Source organism: Schistocerca piceifrons, chromosome 4, assembly GCF_021461385.2.
Source record: "Schistocerca piceifrons isolate TAMUIC-IGC-003096 chromosome 4, iqSchPice1.1, whole genome shotgun sequence".
Lineage (NCBI taxonomy): Eukaryota > Metazoa > Arthropoda > Insecta > Orthoptera > Acrididae > Schistocerca > Schistocerca piceifrons.
The window spans coordinates 712,036,192-712,051,443 of NC_060141.1; the positions used below are offsets into that span (position 1 = coordinate 712,036,192).

Consider the following 15,252-nt stretch of genomic DNA (forward strand, 5'->3'; position numbering starts at 1 on the left):
CGAGGCAATTCTTCGTGCAGTTGACGATAACCCTAATGTCAGCGTCAGAGAAGTTGCTGCTGTACAAGGTAACGTTGACACGTGACTGCATGGAGAGTGCTACGGGAGAACTAGTTGTTTCCGTACCATGTACAGCGTGTGCAGGCACTATCAGCAGCTGATTGGCCTCCACGGGTACACTTCTGCGAATGGTTCATCCAACAATGTGTCAATCCTCATTTCAGTGCAAATGCTCTCTTTGCGGATGAAGCATCATCCGACGTGATCAAATTGTAAATTTTTACAATCAACATGTGTGGGCTGACGAGAATCCGCACGCAATTGTGCAATCACGTCATCAACACAGATTTTCTGTGAACGTTTGGGCAGGCGTTGTTGGCGATGTGTTGATTGGGCCCCATGTTCTTCCACCTACGCTCAATGGAGCACGTTATCATGATTTCATACGGGATACTCTACCTGTGCTGCTAGAACATGTGCCTTTACAAGTACGACACAACATGTGGTTCACGCACGATGGAGCTCCTGCACATTTCAGTCGAAGTGTTCGTACGCTTCTCAACAACAGATTCGGTGACCGATGGATTGGTAGAGGCGGACCAATTCCATGGTCTCCACGCTCTCCTGACCTCAACCCTCTTGACTTTCATTTATGGGGGCATTTGAAAGCTCATGTCTACGCAACCCCGGTACCAAATGTAAAGTCTCTTCGTGCTCATATTGTGGACGGCTGTGATACAATACGCCATTCTCCAGGGCTGCATCAGCGCATCAGGGATTCCATGCGACGGAGGGTGGATGCATGTATCCTCGCTAACGGAGGACGTTTTGAACATTTCCTGTAACAAAGTGTGTGAAGGCACGCTGGTACGTTCTGTTGCTCTTTGTTTCCATTCCATGATTAATGTGATTTGAGGAGAAGTAATAAAATGAGCTGTAACATGGAAATTAAGCGTTTCCGGACACATGTCCACATAAAATCTTTTATTTATTTGTGTGTGAGGAATGTTTCCTGAAAGTTTGGCCGTACCTTTTGTAACATCCTGTATAAATAAAAATTCATTTGAACATAATCTTAAATCTTCGAATGTTCTTCACTGACTGCTTTGAAATGTTGGCACAATGTTGCATTCGAATACCCGCGTGTTTTTATATACCCAATGGAGTAATATATATATATATATATATATATATATATATATATATATATATATATGTATATGTATATATATATTGCTTTGAAATTATGAAAAAGTTGCATTCGGTTAAGCGCGTGTTTTATGTGCGTAGTTTTTAATGTATATAGTATATAAAGTATGGTATATATAAAGGTTAAACGTTATTGCCAAAAATCTCGAGAAGTTCGTGACCAATTTACTTAAAATTTTTACACAGTACTGTCACATTCATTTGGACGGACAAAGGCTATGTATTTTCATATATAAAATACATAAATATACAATATGTAATAGTGCAGCATTGATAGCAAACAGGGAAGTTGTATTTATGGCTTATCATTGGTTTATGATTGGAACACTACTACAGAATCTGAAATTGCAATAACAATAATTAAGGCTCGGCATCGGTGAGAGGGGGCAGAGGAGATGGGCAGAGGGGTGGAAGGAGATAAAGACAGAAAGCTGAAAGGAGGAGATGGATACAAAGACGGAGCGCTAGGAAATGGAGAGAGAGTAGGGGAGATGATAGACAAAGAGCGGAGCAGGCGATGGGCAGGAAGAGGGGGCAAGGAGGAGGAGATGGACAAAGAGCGGGGACAAGGAGATGGACAGAGATAAGAGGAGGATGAGACTAGAACCTATATCCATTTCCCATACATCTTAGAATGGCGTGATTTATCTTTTATTTCTTTTACAGTTAACCAGACTGAGACACAGCATCTCGTGGCTGGAAACAGCTACTTTTAAATAACAGGTTTCTTTAGGAACTAGCGAAATTAACGACCATTGATAGAAAATCACTCCTACATTAATATACCAATAACGTGTGTTTAAAAAGATCGGTTGATGGTGTCAGAAAATGAAGGAAACATGAGACACCAAAAAAATTAATTTTCGCCACCTTCTGTGACATGTATCGTCGACAAAAGGTAGAGCGATATGGTTGGAAAACGTTGCGGGAATCTGTTAGTTGAGGCTTTTTATGGAATCAGTTGAAACATTAATATCACACAACTTTTAATTTTTGACGAAATGTGTTGCGGACAACTTTTCATTCCAGTCGAGATAGTTGCCTACGTTATTCCGGATCGAGATGTTGGCAGCATCTTCCACCCTTTGTGGTGATGGTTTGCAGAAAAGATCTTGATCAGACGACCAATGAAAGCTCCTCTGTTGTCTTCATCTTGTCGATCAGTTTTATGGGACGAACAGAGAAGAGATATTCCGTTTATCCAAATCTTGCTCAATGATGCGAATAACACGCTTTGGTAATCACTGATTCCTTCGACACCACCGTTGTGCTTGCTGCGTGTTGCCTGCACTGTGTTTGTTGATGTTTCTGACCTTCGTCAGGTCCCTTCCTGGCTCTAAATCATTCGACACAGCCATAAGTAGACTTTAGGCTCAGCGCTTCTGTTTCTGCACATTTCCACCGAAGTCGCAGGCGCCTGCGCATGCATTTCTCGCCGCATTTCTTGACATCCGGAAGGCGTCCGATACAATTCCGCACTGTCGCCTACTGAACAAAACACGAGAGATCTGTGTTAGGATTGATGAGTTTCAATCAGACAGAATGGAGCATATGGATTTCAGCGGAAAGGAATCTTCAGACATAAAGGGCGTTACAGGTCCATTACTTTTCACAATATACAGAATGTAAATGGCATAAACGGCCAGAAAAGTCCTGTTAGTATAGCCCAAGTAATTGATTTAAAACATCTAGTAACATGTTTGTCCATATCCTACGGGTGTCACAGAAACAACCGGTTCATCTCGGGACAATGTTCTTGGAAAAGCAGACATTAACGCTGCGCGTATTGGCATCGCCAGCGTGAGTTGCAAGCACGTAGGGCAGCCTGCGTGGTTGAATCACTGTTATACGCCGATCGTCGGCATTCGTCGAGTCACCTGTGCAAACGTTATTGCAAGTCGATTAAACGTTACGATCGAAGGGAGATTTTATATCGCTGAACTACGCGATATTCATTTAATTTATGGCGGGGCAAAAGGTTTTGCGAAGGCAACTGTACTAATTTATCGAGAACACTTCCCACAACGAAGACATCCTGCACGATCGACATTTGTCACTTTTCACCTAAAGTTTATATCATTAAAATTCTCTAATTGATTATTTTGCCGTTCACTCGTAACAAAGTAAGTAATTACCTTTACCGTTAATTCTGTATGCGAAACGCATTGTCTGTTCTGATATGCTTTCGCTTTGATTACTAAGTAAGTCACGACAGAATACAGCTTACGAATACGTATTTAATTTATATGGACTGAGACATACTGGCTCTTTACTACCCCGCGTGGAAGGCAGAATCTCACAGCGCGAAGAACGTACGTTGGAAGTTGAGGAATAAATTGTGGACTTTATTCACAAATAAACTACTCAGAGTACTAGAAGCATCGCCCGCTGTCGTTCATCGCACTGTTAAAGAGGAGAGTCCGCAGCCTTACCACATTCAACGCGTACAAGCGTTGTAAGAACAAGTTTTCCCTCTGCGACGAGAATTCTAAGAGTGGTTTTTGTTACAAACTGCGCAGCATGATTTTGTAAACAAAAAACGGTTCAAATGGCTCTAAGCACTATGGGACTTCATATCTGAGCTCATCAGTCCCTTAGACTTTACTTAGACCTAACTAACCTAAGGACATCACACACATCCATGTCCGAGGCAGGATTCGAACCTGTGACCGCAGCAGCAGCGTGGTTCCGGACTGAAGCGCCTCGAACCGCTCGGCCACAGCGGCCGGCTTATAAACAAAATATTCGTAACAAATGAAGCGTGTTCGAAAAATGGTTCAAATGACTCTGAGCACTATGGGACTTAACATCTGAGATCATCAGTCCCCTACAACTTAGAACTACTTAAACCTAACTAACCTAAGGACATCACACACATCCATGCCCGAGGCAGGATTCGAACCTGCGACCGTAGCGGTCTCGCGGTTCCAAACTGAAGTGCCTAGAACCGCTCGGCCACCATAGGCCGCGAAGCGTGTTTCATTCGCGACGGAATAATCAATTTCCATAATATGCACACGTGGAGTGTACACAATCCGCGTTAAGCAGTGGCAACAGAGTTTCAGCGCCGCTAATTGGGCGGGTATAACCGATGATTACAGTGTTGGGTCTTAAGTTTTACCTGCACGATTGACTGGTAACAATTACCTAACCGTTCCAGAGAAAACATTGCTACCAACTTTACTAGAAGATAATCCGATAGCCATACGTCATAACATGTGGTTCGTCCACGACGATACTCCACCGCAAATTGGTCACAGAGTACCAAGATTTTTGAATAGATGATTTCTAGGACGATGGATAGGACAGTTTGGTACATGTCGGTGGCCAGCACGCAGTCCTGATTTATATCCACTGGATTTTTACTTTTGGGGCCATGTGAAGGAGCCAATTTATGCTCAGCAAATAAATAACGTGGTCGAACTTATACAGAGGATTTTCGATGATACCAATACCATAAAGGTAAATGTGCGTGTGTGTCAACGAGTGCTACTTCTTGTAAAAAGAGGGAAAAGTTGATTGCCATTGACGCCCAACAAATTACGTTGAAATTGGTTGATTTTGTACTAAGGGAAACACGTTTTATTTGATGTTACCTTTTCTTTACTAATACGACCTCCGTTATGTTCATGTTGTAAGAGAGAAAATGTCTGGTTGTACTTAATTCATTATTTACGTAAAAGGAATCACAAGTTCTTGACAACCCAGGGACTGTTTACATTGCTTGTTTCGTCAGCCGCCACGCCGCGTCCTTGTGTATGTCCAATGTTTTCTTTTGCTCTGGTTCGTTCGTTACCTCTCTTACAGTCGCGTCGATGTCGGTATTACACAAGCAAGATCGTGTGCAGTCAGCTGACAATGTAAACGGCATTGCGTCTACTATCAAACCTACAAATATCTGTCTTTTAGAAACACAAAAATGAAGAACGTGATATAACGACATTTGGTTAGACAATTTTGTAAAGCACACCGAGATGTGCTGTCTGTATAATGTTGGCAGCTTATACAGTTTACACTCTGTATATAAATGACCTAGGAGATCATGTCGGAAGCTCCAAAGGGCTTTTCGCCGATAATGCTGTTGTATAAATGTCACGACTCTAGAAAATTGCACCGAAATTAACGAAGACCTGCAAAGGGTCAACATTTGATGCAGGGACTGGCAAGTGACCCTCAACATAAATATATTTAACGTACTGCGCATGAATATGCAGAAAGCACCGTTATTGTATTACTACACAGTTGTAGAACAATCACTGAATATCTAGGAGTATGCGTACGGAGCGATTTAAAGTGGAACGACAGCACAAAACTAATCGAAGGCTATGACAGTTGCTAAATCATACTCGTTGGAAATGTAGTCCACCAAGAAAAGAAGTAGCTTATAAAATCATCGTTCGACCAATCTATACCAAATACTACATGAATTTTCATGGGATTTCCACAGGTAACTTGTGGATAGCTTGGGGTAACATAAAGGCTTTATTCCATAAAAATGAAATCACGGAGACAAGAGACTCAAGAGACTGCATAGCACACCGAAGAGACAGTAGAAGGTGTTATTAATTTTATTTTACCTCAGTGAAAGAAGTATTTTCGGAAGATTACAACAGTGATAGAGTTGTGCCGAAATCTTTTCTTTACGAATACAAACTAACATTGAATTTATTTGGCTAGGATGCGAGCATTTACTGATTTCGCTCTGTGTATTAAAATTACTTTGCTTCTTTCGATGTATTTTATTTATGTTTGACTTCTCGGCTAGGACAAAGTGTTCCTACGAGGTTTCTCTTTTTACCGTTTGAAGTATGGAAGTATAAAAAGCGATGGCATGCAAAGATCCTTCTATAGCTTCTGTTGCAAAACACGGGCGTGTAGCTAGTACCTGAATATTATTCGTCAGTCTGGGATCTGTACCAGATAGGATTGACAGAGGAAACAGAGAAGATCCAAAGAAGAGCAGCGTATTTCATTGCAGGTTCATTTAGTAAGAGCGAATGCATCACGGATATGCTCAGCCATATCCAATGGCAGACGCTGCAAAAGAGGCGTTCTCCATCATCGATGTGGTTTACTGTTACAGTTACGAGAGCGTTCGTTCCTAGAAGAGTCGACCAATATATTGCTTCTCCCTACGTATATAGGGTGTTACAAAAAGGTACGGCCAAACTTTCAGGAAACATTCCTCACACACAAAGAAAGAAAATATGTTATGTGGACATGTGTCCGGAAACGCTTACTTTCCATGTTGGAACTCATTTTATTACTTCTCTTCAAATCACAATAATCATGGAATGGAAACACACAGCAACAGAACGTACCAGCGTGCCTTCAAACACTTTCTTACAGGAAATGTTCAAAATATCCTCCGTTAGCGAGGATACATGCATCCACCCTCCGTCGCATGGAATCCCTGATGTGCTAATGCAGCCCTGGAGAATGGCGTATTGTATCACAGCCGTCCACAATACGAGCACGAAGAGTCTCTACATTTGGTACCGGGGTTGCGTAGACATGAGCTTTCAAATGCCCCCATAAATGAAAGTCAAGAGGGTTGAGGTCAGGAGAGAGTGGAGGCCATGGAATTGGTCCGCCTCTACCAATCCATCGGTAACCGAATCTGTTGTTGAGAAGCATACGAACACTTCGACTGAAATGTGCAGGAGCTCCATTGTGCATGAACCACATGTTGTGTCGTACTTGTAAAGGCACATGTTCTAGCAGCACAGGTAGAGTATCCCGTATGAAATCATGATAACGTGCTCCATTGAGCGTAGGTGGAAGAACATGGGGCCCAATCAAGACATCACCAACAATGCCTGCCCAAACGTTCACAGAAAATCTGTGTTGATGACGTGATTGCACAATTGCGTGCGGATTCTCGTCAGCCCACACATGTTGATTGTGAAAATTTACAATTTGATCACGTTGGAATGAAGCCTCATCCGTAAAGAGAACATTTGCACTGAAATGAGGATTGACACACTGTTGGATGAACCATTCGCAGAAGTGTACCCGTGGAGGCCAATCAGCTGCTGATAGTGCCTGCACACTCTGTACATGGTACGGAAACAACTGGTTCTCCCGTAGCACTCTCCATGCAGTGACGTGGTCAACGTTACCTTGTACAGCAGCAACTTCTCTGACGCTGACATTAGGGTTATCGTCAGCTGCACGAAGAATTGCCTCGTCCATTGCAGGTGTCCTCGTCGTTCTAGGTCTTCCCCAGTCGCGAATCATAGGCTGGAATGTTCCGTGCTCCCTAAGGCGCCGATAAATTGCTTCGAACGTCTTCCTGTCGGGACACCTTCGTTCTGGAAATCTGTCTCGATACAAACGGACTGCGCCACGGCTATTGCCCTATGCTAATCCATACATCAAATGGGCATCTGCTAATTCCGCATTTGCAAACATTGCACTGACTGCTAAACCACGTTCATGATGAACACTAACCTGTTGATGCTACGTACTGTAAAGCAATGAGTCGCATGTCAACACAAGCACCGAAGTCAACATTACCTTCCTTCAATTGGGCCAACTGGCGGTGAATCGAGGAAGTACAGTACATACTGACGAAACTAAAATGAGCTCTAACATGGAAATTAAGCGTTTCCGGACACATGTCCACATAACATCTTTTCTTTATTTGTGTGTGAGGAATGTTTCCTGAAAGTTTGGCCGTACCTTTTTGTAACACCCTGTATAGGGTGTTTCCATAAGGGCGTGCTAAAATTTAACAGAACATACAGAATGCTGCACAGAACAATTTAAGCCGGCCGGAGTGGCCATGCGGTTCTAGGCGCTACAGTCTGGAACTGAGTGACCGCTACGGTGGCAGGTTCGAATCCTGCCTCGGGCATGGATGTGTGTGATGTCCTTAGGTTAGTTAGGTTTAATTAGTTCCAAGTTCTAGGGGACTGATGACCTCAGAAGTTAAGTCCTATAGTGATCAGAGCCATTTGAACCATTTGAACAATTTGACGTAGGGGAACTGGTGTCGTAGAAACCAGCTTTAGGAGATAATAGGAATAAAATCACATTATTGTGTAATTTTTAATTTAAATTAGTTACAGTTAACTGCAAATACCATCATTGACACAATGAACGCACCACTTGTACCGTATCTTAAAAAAGTCCTGAAAATGACTACCATCAGCCACGATGTAAGCATGACATTGGCGAACAAGATTATGACTCACCCTGACAAATTTCCCTGGTGTGTTTCGAATCACATCATAGGCAACTATAATCCTGGCACCTAAATCCATTTCCGTATCCACTGGGGTCTCATAGACAAGTGACTTCAGATCGGAAATAACCAAGGGGATTGAGGTCAGATGACCTCGCAGGTCATGCAATAGACCCTCCCCTTCCAATCCAGCGATCATGAAATACGGCATTGAGGTGGTTACGGATATCCACACTGAAGCGAGGCGGTGCACCGTCATGTTGTATCCACATCCTCTCACGAACATTCAAGGGTACGTTCTCCAAAAACTCAGGTAGAACTCTTTGGTTCAAATGACTCTGAGCACTATGGGACTTAACATCTGAGGTCATCAGTCCCCTAGAACTTAGAACTACTTAAACCTAACCAACCTAATGACATCACACACATCCATGGCCGAGGCAGGATTCGAACCTGCGACCGTAGCAGTCGCGCGGTTCCGGACTGAATAGCCTAGAACCGCTTGACCACCGCGGCCGGCGCCTGTTAGGAAATCGTTCCCTGTACAGCCTTTCAGTAGCGAGAGCATCGCAACGTGCTTCTCCATACATAAGGTGCACGTCAGTGAGTGTTGCGAAACCGTACCGTTACTGCTCCAGCGTATTATACCGTACGTCTCTGAATTGTACTGAGTAATGAACGGGTCTGTCGTCGGTTCATAGCAAATTGTGTCATGGGACAATGTAAATACGATACAGCAGAGCCATTTTATGGGAAAGTAATGAAACAAAACCTGCATCATGACTTCCTAGTAGCCGGCCTCGTTGGCCGAGCGGTTCTAGGCGCTTCAGTCCGGAACCGCGCGACTGCTACGGTGGCAGGTTCGACTCCTGCCTCGGGCATGGATGTGTATGATGTCCTTAGGTTAGTTAGGTTTAAGTAGTTCTAAGTTCTAGGGGACTGATGAACTCAGATGTTAAGTCCCATAGTGCTCAGAGCTTTTTTTTTTTTTTTCTGTTGACTTCCTAGTCAGGCTCGCCTCTTTGTTTCCTTGCAGGAAATAAAGAACGTACATGTAAATAAACATCACGGTACGTGCAAATTTGTACGAGTTTTAGTTGTAAATAAGCTGCAAAAGAGTAATGCTGGACAAAACGGTAGACAAGTTTACTTCCGTATCTCCTTAAGCTGGCTTCTCCGACCCCAGGTTCCGTACCTCGAATTGTTCGGTGGAGCATCCTCTATGTCCTGTTACATTTTTGCACGCTTTTACGGAAACACCCTGTATCTTGTGAAAAGACCATGAAGGTAAAATTAGGAAGATTCTTTCCCACACGGAAATTCACTATCAATCGCTCTTCCCATGAACTGTTCGCAACAGGAAAAGGGCTAAGTGACAGTGGTACACAATATACCCTCCGCCGCAGACCGTAAGGTGGCTTGCGGGTAAAGATGTAGATTAGAAACTAAAGGTGATGTTTGTGCATTTTTCTATAGGACCAGTCTTCACATACACTGCATTCGACAGTGTCACAGCAGGCAAAACTTTCGACGCCCAATGGCACTTGTTGTCAAGTCTGTTCCTGCGCGCATTCTTACAGCAAGTTGCCATTTTGGTTCAAATGGCTCTGCGCACTATGGGACTCAACTGCTGTGGTCGTAAGTCCCCTAGAACTTAGACCTGCTTAAACCTAACTAACCTAAGGACATCACACACATCCATGCCCGAGGCAGGATTCGAACATGCGACCGTAGCGGTCGTGCGGTTCCAGACTGTAGCGCCTTTAACCGCTCGGCCCGCCATTTTGACTCAGCGAATTTTTCAGATGTATCTAGTACAGACACGGGCGTTGCACCCGCACTGGGTGTGATTTCTCTCGTTTTTGCGAGAGTTGGTGCACCGCCGTACCCGTACGCCGCAGCGGCAGTCAGGAAGTGTAGCAGGCCGCGGGCAACTGGGGGAGCCGGGATGGCGGCGGAGGATGTGTGTGCACGTGTGATGCGTTTCTCTCGCGGGAAACAGCTGAGCGGCGCCCGCGGGCATCCGCGAAAGCACCGCCCGCCTCCGATTGGAGCTCCGCCACTTTCTTCTGGACCGGACGCCGCGGTCACTGACCGCGGAGGAGGCGCTGGTCTGCTGACAGCGCATCAAAGTCCTGACTTAGTGGGGGCGTGGCTGCCACTGAGTGCAAAGTGGAGACACACTCACCGTGCAAAGTTTTTTTTATATCGGCTACCCCAGCCACAGATTTATTTAAAGACAGTTACATTTCCTAAGTTGGATTTATTACGGTCACAGTAATTTATTCACACGAAAAACCGGCCGGATACCCGGGCACGTTAAAGCGGTAGCTTCCGGGACACGGGAAGGCGCATCGACTCCGGACTGGATACGCTCGATGGATTAGCCGGATGTTCCGGGCGGCCAGCCTGGATGGGGTTTCCACTGTCGTTTTGCGTCCGCCTGCGGTCGAATAGTGAACGACTTGATTTCCATTTTCGATAATTTCGCCGAACAATAACGTCCATGTTGATTCCGCTAACTTTTGCTGAGCCGCGAGGAGTGGCCGCTTGGTTTAGGGCACCATGTTACGGATTGCGCAGCCCCTCGTTCTGGAAGTTCGAGTCCTCCCTCGGGCATGTGTGTGTGTGTTGTTCTTAGCATAAGTTAGTTTAAGTAGTGTGTAAGTCTAGGGACGGATGATCTCAGCACTTTGGTCCCTTAGGAATTCACACAAAAAAATGATTACACGTCTGTTGTTAGAAACTGATAAAGAGTATTTTATTCAAAATAATCTCCTTTTGCTATTTATACATTTCTCTCACCTCTCCGGCAGGCTATGAATGCCACGCAAAAAAAAGTTCTTCTTTTGAAGGGAACCAGTCAGCGAGCCATTTTCGTCCATTTTCATACGAATTCCAGTGATGCAAATGGATGATAATCGGACGGAGCCAAGTCTGGAGAATGAACCGCATGCCCTTGTATTTCCCAACTAAACGCTTCGATCGTTTCCCTGATCTTTTTTGCTGTGTGTGGTGGAGCGTTATCAAGGAGAAATAGGACTTTGTGTTTTCTTTTTCCATATTTCGGTCGTTTTTCACGTAATGCTCGATTTAAATCGATCATTTGTTGTAAGCAGGGATCAGTTCAAATGGTTCAAATGGCTCTGAGCACTATGGGACTTAACATCTGACGTCATCAGTCCCCTAGACTAACCTAAGGACAGTACACGCATCCATGCCCGAGGCAGGATTCGAACCTGCGACCGTAGCGATCGCGCGGTTCCAGACTGAAGCGCCTAGAACCGCTCGGCCATAATGGCCGGCCCAGGGATCAGTGTTAACCGTTTCACCAGCTTGTAGTAGTTTATAATGGGACACCATTCTGATCCGACCAAACACAGAACATTGTTTTCTTTCCAAAGCGATTTGGTCTTGCAGTGGGTGTCAATGGATTGCCTGGATTCACTCATTATTTACGTCGTTTAGGATCCATTTTTCATCACCTGTCACTACTGGATGGAGAAACGACTTTCTTTTGTATCTGGCGAGCAGCATTCCACAAGTGGTCTTTCGAGTTACTTGCTGTCTGTCATTCAGTTCATGCGGAACCCATTTTCCCACTTTCTGCACCTTTCCCAAAGCTTTCAACCGAAGAGAAACGGTTTTCTGCGTCACATTCAGTTGTTTCGCGGGTTCCTGTTGAGTTTGACTATCATCTTCATACAATAAGGGTTGCAATTCAGTCGTTTCTCGCGTCAAAATCACCACTTCTGAATTTTTGGAACCACTCGAAACACTGTTTTCACAAGGATCATGTTCGCCGAAAACTTCGACAAGCATTCGATGCGATTTTGCAGCAGTTTTCTCCAAATGATAACAGAAAACCAATTCTGTCCACAAATCGTAGTACGTAGGCAGAAAACTCGACATCTTTACACGTTTAAAACATATACCGATGTATGGAACTCCTGTTACTGCGTGCTGACATTCGTCGTCAGGCGTTCTAGGATGCAGATGGCGCTGCAGACGCGGTGTCACGGGCCCTACGCTGACGGCTAGCACCATCGATAGAGAAATTCCGGTTTCATACTTCTACACCTGGCAGATCTACACTACTGGTCATTAAAATTGCTACACCAGGAAGAAGACGTGCTACAGACGAGAAATTTAACCGACAGGAAGAAGATGCTGTGATATGCAAATGATTAGCTTTTCAGAGCATTTACACAAGGTTGGCGTCGGTGGCGACACCTGCAACGTGCTGACATGAGGAAAGTTTCCAACAGATTTCTCACACACAAAGAGCAGTTGACCGGCGTTGCCTGGTGAAACGTCGTTGTGATGCCTCGTGTAAGGAGGAGAAATGCGTTCCATCACGTTTCCAACTTTTGATCAAGGTCGGATTGTAGCCTATCGCGATTGCGGTTTATCGTATCGCGACATTGCTGCTCCCGTTGGTCGAGATCCAATGACTGTTAGCAGAATATGGAATCGGTGGGTTCAGGAGGGTAATACGGAACGCCGTGCTGGATCCCAACGGTCTCGTAACTCTAGCAGTCGAGATGACAGGCATCTTACCCGCATGGCTGTAACAGATCGTGCAGCCACGCGTCGATCCCTGAGTCAACAGTTGGGGACGTTTGCAAGACAAGAACCATCTGCACCAACAGTTCGACGACGTTTGCAGTAGCATGGACTATCAGCTCGGAGACCATGGCTGCGGTTACCCTTGACGCTGCATCACAGACAGGAGCGCCTGCGATGGTGTACTCAACGACGAACCTCGTTGCACGAATGGCAAAACGTCATTTTTTCGGATGAGTTCAGATTCTGTTTACAGCATCATGATGGTCGCATGCGTGTTTGGCGACATCGAACGCACGTTGGAAGCGTGTATTAGTCATCGCCATACTGGCGTATCACCCGGCGTGATGGTATGGGGTGCCATTGGTTACACGTGTCGGTCACCTCTTGTTCGCATTGGCGGCATATTGAACAGTGGACGTTAGATTTCAGATGTGTTACGACCCGTGGCTCTACCCTTCATTCGATCCCTATGACACCCTAGTGGTAGGATAATGCACGACCGCATGTTGCAGGTCCTGTACGGGCCTTCCTGGATACAGAAAATGTTCGACTGTTGCCCTGGCCAGCACATTCTCCAGATCTCTCACAAATTGAAAACGTCTGGTCGATGGTGGCCGAGCAACTGGCTCGTCACAATGCGCCAGTCACTACTCTTGATGAACTGTGGCATCATGTTGAAGCTGCATGGGAAGCTGTACCTGTACACTCCATCCAAGCTCTGATGCCGAGGCGTATCAAGGCTGTTATTACGGCCAGAGTTGGTTGTTCTGGGTACTGATTTCTCAGGATCTATGCACCCAAATTGCGTGAAAATGTAATCACATGTCAGTTCTAGTATAATATATTTGTCCAATGAATACCCGTTTGTCATCTGCATTTCTTCTTGGTGTAGCAATTTTAATGGCCAGTAGTGTAGAACCTGGGTTATTGTGTGCTGACATTCGTCGTCAGCCGTTACAGGAAGCAGATGGCGCTGCAGGCGCTAGCACCATCGATAAGGAAATTCCGGTTTCATACTTCTACACCTGGTAGATCTATATCAGATGGCACAAGTCGTGCGTCTTTGAAACTACGAACTAAGTCTTCTTCAGCCAAGAGGTGGGACGTTACACAGTGTATTGCATTTCGCGGATTTTCCGCTTTTCTCGTTCGTCTTGGCCCGCGACTGCGAGAGCAAGTCCCGGTCACGGTCGCCACGAGAGGGCAGCCGGTCGGCCCGGGTTCGAGCGCTGGAGAGAGCGGCCACCCCCGGCCGGCTGAGTGGGCGTCGTTCGCACGCTGGGTTTCGCCGCGACCGCGACCGGTCCGGCAGGCACGCGATCCCAGGCGACAATGGCGCCCCTCTAGCCCGGAGCGGCCACTTTCCCGCCGCCCTGCGACCCCGGCGCCTGCCGGCCGTTCCTCCGGCGCCGAAGGAAACGAGCGGCGTATCGCTTCCTCAGACACGCAGCCTCCAGCTTTCTTCCCCCGTGGCCCCTGACCCTGTGGCGGTCGGACACTTTCCTCACAACTCGGAAGCGCACAGCCACGGGGTGCCTCGTAAACTGCCTCGGCGGCGGCTTGTACACTGTGCCTTGTTTGCCGAATTGTACACTATCCGACGAAAAGCATCCGGACAGTCATATACAATCGCTCATTCGACAAAAGATACGTACCAAAGGAATGGAAAGTTGCACTGGTCACACCAATACTCAAGAAAGGTAGTAGAAGTAATCCACTAAATATAGGGCCACATCATTAACGTCTGTATGTCGTAGGAGTTTGGAACTTACAATGTGTTCGAACATTATGAATTGCTTCGAAAAGAACAGTCTATTGGCACAGAGACAACACGGATTTTTTTTTTTTTTTTTTTTTTAAACACAGTTCTTGTGAAACACAACTAGCTATTTACACACACGAAGTGTCCAGTGCTACTGACAAGCGATTATCAAATTTATTCCGTATTTCTAGATTTCCAGAAGGCTTTTGACACTGTACCACACAAACAGTGAAATTACGTGCTTATGGAATATTGTCTCAGTTATGTGACTGGATTCGTGATTTTCTGTCAGAGAGGTTACGGTTTGTAGTAATTGACGGGAAGTCATCGACCGAAACAGAAGTGATTTTTGGCATTCCCCGAGGTAGTGTTATAGGCCCTCTGCTGTTCCTTATCTGTATAAACGATTTAGGAGCCAGAAACTTCCCGGCAGATTAAAACTGCTTGCAGGACCGAGACTCGAACGCAGGACCTTTGCCTTTCGCGGGCAAGTGCTCTACCAGTTCTGCAAGGTTCGCAGGAG

At 45.5% G+C, this 15,252-nt stretch overlaps 1 protein-coding gene across 1 annotated transcript in view; it reads right to left on the reverse strand.

Annotated features, from left to right (window-relative positions):
• LOC124796126 overlaps nt 1-15,252 on the reverse strand; it is a 400,265-nt gene that overhangs the window by 128,936 nt on the left and 256,077 nt on the right. The window lies entirely within an intron of this gene.